The 6,963-nt window shown below is 46.2% G+C and overlaps 1 pseudogene; it reads right to left on the reverse strand.

Moving 5' to 3' along the window:
* Nucleotides 1-5,387: 5,387 nt before the first annotated feature.
* Nucleotides 5,388-5,946, reverse strand: LOC148683809 (14 kDa phosphohistidine phosphatase pseudogene; annotated as a pseudogene).
* Between the last annotated feature and the right edge of the window lie 1,017 nt (nucleotides 5,947-6,963).

Below are 6,963 nucleotides of genomic sequence, written 5' to 3' on the forward strand. Positions count from 1 at the left end.
AGAAGAGCGGGAGATGTCCTAATCCACAAACAAACCCTGACTCATACTGTGGGTGATGCTTACATTTTTTTTAAGGCAGAGACTCAGTGAGGAGGTGGCAATGGAGCAAGGTTTGGAGTGTGTGTATGTGTGTTGTTGACTCCTTGCACTCACAGCCAATTTTCTGGCGCTTACTTATCGCTTCCAAAATACTTTCCTTTGGAACTCTTGGTGGATGGGTTTCGTTCACACCCAGGGCCAATTATTACGACTCATCGGATTTGGGGATCTGAATTTTTTTTCCCATCTCCAGGGGCAAAAGTGGTATTTTGCATACATTTGAAATCTGGCGGCGTTTCAGAAATTCAAAATGTTTCAGTGTCGATCTCCTCCCGCAATTGTTTTGAGAAATAGGGCTTTGAGGCACTTTGAAGGCGATAAAATTAAGCACCAGCTTGCTCCATGCAGTGTTTTGGGATGTTTGCCAAATCCAACATTATCTGGAACTGGGAATGTTGGTTGTGGTTTCAGGGAACCCCATGAACATAGGAGAGCATACATTTGAAGTTTCGCCATCTAATTAAAATGAGAAGAAATTTCTTGAGAATTTTTGCTCAATTTCATCTCACCTCTAAAATCACAGGCCAGCAGAATTCAGACTACTTGTTGGCAGATTTATGTATAGGCTAAGTAGGGTGAAGCCTAGGGCCTCTAAAAATCTAGGGGGCCTTGCCAGCCTGCCCGCTCCCCAGCAGGCAACCTCCCCTCTCCCAAAATTGCAAACCCAAGACTGGGAGAAAAAGCAGTAGAGGGGCCCCTGCCAGGACCAGTGATTCTGGGAATTACAGTGTGGCCATGCTACGACTCCTGGGGGGAGCAGCTAGCAAGTGTGCACACACATAGACTCTGGGGCAGGCATCCCCAAACTTCGGCCCTCCAGATGTTTTGGACTACAATTCCCATCTTCACCGACCACTGGTCCTTTTAGCTAGGGATCATGGGAGTTGTAGGCCAAAACATCTGGAGGGCCGCAGTTTGGGGGTGCCTGCTCTGGGGCATCTACAGTTGTCTACTGGTGTTCCCTGCCTGGTGAATGTGCCTCATCAATGTGCATTATCGTGGTTGGTAGGTAATGGCAGAATTTTGAAGGGTGCTGTGGGATTGGTTGTTGGTGCTGCTATGTCCCGACAGCTGTTGCTGTCTGCATTTGGATTACAACTCTATTACACCGTTGTAAACCCTGGTGCAGCAGAAGCCCAGAATAGCAGCAAATAAAATCCGCTCATACGTCAGCGACTGATAAGACTTGCCAACCAGTTCTTCCAAAGTCTTCCTAAAATTATAAAGCTCCAAGATACAGGCCAAAAAAGAGCAGGTCTGGGAAGAGTGAGCCATACAATGGGCACCACCAGTGAAAAGGCCCTGCTCCGTCTAGCTCCTGTCCTGTCATTTGATAGGATGCTCACTTGCCCTCCTTCTTGACATGGAATGCTCTCTATTGGAGTCTCCAGGTCCAGTACAAAGACCATCAGAACGGAGAGCAGGGACCTTGAAGTTCCCAACAGCTGTTAATCAAGCAAGCAAGTACCGGTAAGCACACAGGTCACCTTTGTCACAGTCAGGATGCTTATGTCCTGCCAATCTTGTTTTTGTACAATCTTGTTTGTTCTCAGTAACCAAAATTACATTATCAACATATACAAGCGGGAAAGTTGTTTTCCTTCGTTTGCAAGGAATCGTACAAAACAAAGTGGCACAAATAAAGAAAAGTTCCAGGGTGGCAACAGAAAGCAAACTAAAAATGCTTTTGCAGTTCATCAAAACTATCCAGCAATATCAAGTTATAGGAAAACTGGTGCTATTGACAGTAATCCTTCCAATTGGTTAATTGGTTTGGCAACTTCCAGGCTCATGGTGTGCTGTTGCTAATTATTTCACCGAAGAGTTAAATGATAGCTCATCAGAAGCAGCTACAGTTGCAAATGGCAACAAAATATCTGTGAAAGGAAGAGGAGCAGGTTTGCTCAAGTGTGTTGCAGGTAGAAAAACTGTTTGTAATGAAGTGAGAGCAGTAGTTTACTTGCTCAAATTAACAAATAAGAAAGTTTTGATAATTTAAATGCTAGTTTAAAATTGATTACTTCATTGAGAAGGGGATTGTAAGAAAAACACTGGGGCCTAATTTGAATAATAGAGTGCCTGGTATCTGGTGAGCAATCTCATCCTTTATTTCCACACTGTGGCTGCAGACCAAATCACCTGTCAGGAGAGTTATGAGATTCAGTTGAGGGTGAGGTGCCTTGTCAATCCCAGCAGGTATATAAGATGCCTTCGCCCTGGCCAGGCCACGGCACAAGGCTCTTGGACATCTGTCTCCCACATGCCTCCATCAGCTGCTGTGATTGCTCCCCCACTATTCCTTCCAATCTGCTTATCTGCACCCTTAACTCCGTATTTTGAGGACGAGGTGATGCAATTCTTCTCCTTTGTGGGGGAAATGCATAAGTGGAGGTTCTGGTGACAAACACAGCAGCAGTATTTGCAAAGCTGAAATGGCATAGCTGAAAATTTGGCCCATCGTGAGCTTTCATAGAGGAGGAAATGACCGTAAAATGGCCCTCCGCTTCCTGTCTATTCATTCCAATAACAAGATGGCATGGTGTAGGCTGACTGAATGTGATTGTTTCCTCGTGGATATGGGTGTTCATTGTTGCTGCCACAACTATATTTTTTATATAGCATTTTTCAATTTTATACACGTGTCAAATTCCAAATCTGTCCCCAAAAGCAATCACAGTAGGTTGTTATGTCCATTTCATAGAAAGAGCTGGTTGCCAACTTAGGCTCTGTGCATGCTGTACCCTGAACGAACATTGAAAGCACATTCCGCCACCGCCCCGCCCGCCGCCTCAAAGAATTATGGGTAATGTAGTTTGCTAAGAGTTGATAGGAACTGGAACTTTTGGAGGTGAAAACTACAGTGCCCCAAAAGATCAGACCTTGGGGGGGGGTAATGAAAATGATGGGAGAAGGCTTGCTTTGACGCAACAGACCCTTAGCCTCCAAATCCGAGCGAATGCTCCTTAAATAGGCAACACTGTCTAATCTCCCTGCAAATGAATCTGGAGGAACGCTCAACAAACAGGTTGACTGGAAGTGCCGCAGATTGCATTGCAGAGCTCAGTGATGGAATCACCGAGGACGCAATGCAGCAGGCGATATGTTGAGAAAGCAAAACTTCCCAGAGGCCCAGCTGCGGGGAAAGATTAAAGGGAGCAATCCGAAAGCTTGCAGGAGAAAGCCATCTATGGGGCTGGAGTGGAGCCATTCCAAGTAAGAGATGTTAACCTAACTGGACAGGTTATGAAAGGAGATTTTGACTAAAGATCAGGAATGACTTTCTGACAGTAAGAGCTGTTTGACAGTGGAGCGGACTCCCTCAGTAGGTGGTGAACTCTCCTTTATTGGAAACCTTTAAACAGAGGTTGGATGGCCAGCTGTCATGGATGCTTTAGTTGAGATTCCTGCATTGCAGCAGGTTGGACTAGATGACCCTCGGGGTCCCTTCCAACTCTATAGGTCAATGATTCTAGAAACAATCTTGTTTTGAGGGTGGGGAGAGAGAGAGAAAGGTTGAGTGTTAGCAGCTTGACTTATCAGACTGGAAGTGGAATCCAAAAGAGGGAGGTATCAGAAGGGTTTAACCTTTTAAGGTATTTTTGATCTTTGTTCGAAGCTGCCCAGAGTGGCTGGGGAAACCCAGCCAGATGGGCGGGAGAAAAATAATAATTTGTTGTTGTATTTGTTGTTGTTGTTGTTGTTGTTATCTCTGCTTAAAAGCTTCCACCTACTGAGGGAGTCCGCTCCACTATCAAACAGCTTTTACTGACAGCTGGAAGTGAAATTACAAGGAACCAGGCAGAGGGCCTTCTTGGTAGTGGCACCTGCCCTGTGGAACGCCCTCCCTTCAGATGTCAAGGAGATAAAGAACTACACAAGGCATCCCCAAACTGCGGCCCTCCAGATGATTTGGCCTACAACTCCCATGATCCCTAGCTAACAGAACCAGTGGTCGGGGAAGATGGGAATCGTAGTCCGAAACATCTGGAGGGCCAAAGTTTGGGGATGCCTGAACTACACAACTTTCAGAAGACAGCTGAAGGGAGCCCTGTTTCAGGAGGTTTTTAACACTTGTTGTTTTTATTATGTTTATAGATATGCTGTAAGCTGCCCAGAGTGGCTGGGAAAACCCAGCCAGATGGGCAGGGTATAATGATGATGAAGATGATGATGATGTTTACAAATGCACACAGCATGAAGCTATGAGGCTCTCCTCCTTTTACTTCTTGTTTTGGTAATCACCACACTTCCCAACCGGTTGTTTGACCTCTCCCTCTCACCAAACACAGCATCTTCATCAAGAGATGATAACATGTATACAGACAGATGGAGACAGCAGATGAAAGTCACTTCTGAACTGGCACTATTGTATCTTCAAGCATCTTCCCTTTGGGAAAAGAACTGCTAAGATCAGAAGGCACATGGTAGCATCCTTCTGCTCGGGGACAAAATGCTAGCCAGGAGTCTTTCAGACATAGGAGGCCCTGGCAAACGGTGAGCTTATTTGGAGGCCATGAGACACAAGGTACTCCGGAGGAAAGATGATACTCTTATATAGGAAGTACAAGTAAAAAGAAAAATAGCAATGAAGAAGTTAGAGTCCCTTATTGAAACTTCTTCCATCCTTATACAGTGGTACCTCGGTTTATGAACACAATTGGTTCCGGAAGTCTGTTCATAAACTGAAGCGTTCATAAACTGAAGCGAACTTTCCCATTGAAAGTAATGGAAAGTGAATTAATCCGTTCCAGACGGGTCTGCGGAGTACTCAACCTGAAGCGTACTTAACCCGAAGCATGGGTGTAATTGGTTCCGGAAGTCTGTTCATAAACTGAAACATTCATAAACTGAAGCGAACTTTCCCATTGAAAGTAATGGAAAGTGAATTAATCCGTTCCAGATGGGTCCGCGGCGTTCGTAAACCGAAAATTCGTAAACCGAGGTGTTCATAAACCGAGGTTCCACTGTAGCTCCTTTCCAGGGAATTGGCCATCTGTGCCAGAAAGGGCTCGTGATGAATCTGAGACTGACTCCAACTCCTCAGATGCTGAAAAAAATGAATCACCCATGTCATGGATGCAGAACTTGTGGTCCTCTAGATATTAATGGACACCAGCTCCCCATAATTCCTGGCCATTGGCCATGCTGGCTGAGCCTGATGGGAGCTGGAGTCCAGCAACACTAGAAGGACCACAGCTTTCCCCATTCATGACCTGCAATGATACAGAACTTACTTGATACAGAACACCATGTGGGTCATATTCTCTCTCTCTCTCTCTCTCTCTCTCTTCACAGTTAAGCTTTTATTCAGCATTAAGCTAATTTATACATTTTGGTGGAAGCTTAGAATTATGTTGAAAAGAACCAAGAACAAACTGACTTTAAATTTTAGACTGCAAAGCAACAATTCACTAGTCATGTGAACAACTAATGTCATAATCCTTAAAGGTTTTCTTCAGTATTGCCACACAGTCATGGAATGATCAGCTTTACCATATGCTGAATTACCAGATACATGGATATATTTTTTTGTCTTTGCTATTGTGATCACTTTTTCCTCCTCCAAGGCACTTGCACATAACAGCCCATCTTTTCAAGTTCACAACATATATTTTCATATAGCTGATTGTGCAACTTGGCGGACGCGGATCCCCTCATGATGTCTCTGCACTCGCTGCCACGGCTTGGGCTGCCAACGCGGCCTGGACTGCTGCCTTGGCCACCGCTTTGGCCATTGCCTCCGCGCTGCACCTGCACCAGGATGTACTTGAATCAGCCGTCGGAGTCGATCCCCACCTCGGCCAACTCGCCCACAAAGCAGCCTTTAGGCGGCAGCAGCGATACCATGGCCCAGCTCTGCCCGAAGGGAGAGTAGTGCAGGATGCATCCTGCCCCCACTAGCCCCACTTGCGCGCAGAGAGAAAATAGCAAGCGAGGAGAAAACGACGCCTCATTCTCTCTCGCTCCCCTCAGGGTCATATTCTTGATACAGAGGTTTCTCCCACCATTCCTGATGTGACTTCCAGTGCAGCTCAGGTGATTCAGGTGAGGAAGTGGACCTCTCTGGAGAACCTGAATGCAGTGAGACGGCAAGGTGCAGGTCTTTCAAGGCCCAGCTTGCATGTTGTCCAGCTAAAGAAAGGATGATCTCCATGACTGCTGGCATATGACCAGCTTGGGACCATTGGGTATTTGGCATATTATTGCATAGCTGCCAAGTACTCCGTTTTCCCCGGGAAACCCCCGCATTTTCTTACCATTTCCCGCAGGTGTCCCGAATGGCAAAATACCCTGTATTCCCCCGGATTACGGAGCTCCTGCTGGCGGCCATGTTCTTCTGGTGCCGCGCCGGCACTTCTACGCATGTCCGGAAGTGCGTAGAAGCGACTTCCGATGCCGCTGTGCCCATTTCCAAAATGTCCACAGCGCCAGAAGTCACTTCTATGCACTTCTGGACATGTGTAGAAGCGACTTCTGACACTGCGGACATTTTGGAAATGGGCAGAGCAGCACCAGAAGTTGCTTCTACGCACTTCTGGACATGCGTAGAAGCAACTTCCGATGACGCTGTGCTCATTTCCAAAATGTCCACAGCTCCAGAAGTCACTTCTACGTATGTCCGGAAGTGCATAGAAGCGACTTCTGGTGCCGCAGCGCTGCGGATCCCGGATTTTTCAATCCGGAACTTGGCACCTATGTATTATTGTCCAGTTCCGGTATTTTATTCCACATGGGATGAACAGATGCATGGTTTTTTTCTGCTCTCTGGGGAGAGTGTGTGAAAAGCAATTAGAGTCTGTCTTGGGCTCTGCTTTTATTGATTGTTTTGTTATTTTAACTAATCCTTTAAGGGGAATCGAATGG

This window comes from Zootoca vivipara, chromosome 12 (assembly GCF_965207765.1).
Source record: "Zootoca vivipara chromosome 12, rZooViv2.hap1.1, whole genome shotgun sequence".
NCBI lineage: Eukaryota > Metazoa > Chordata > Lepidosauria > Squamata > Lacertidae > Zootoca > Zootoca vivipara.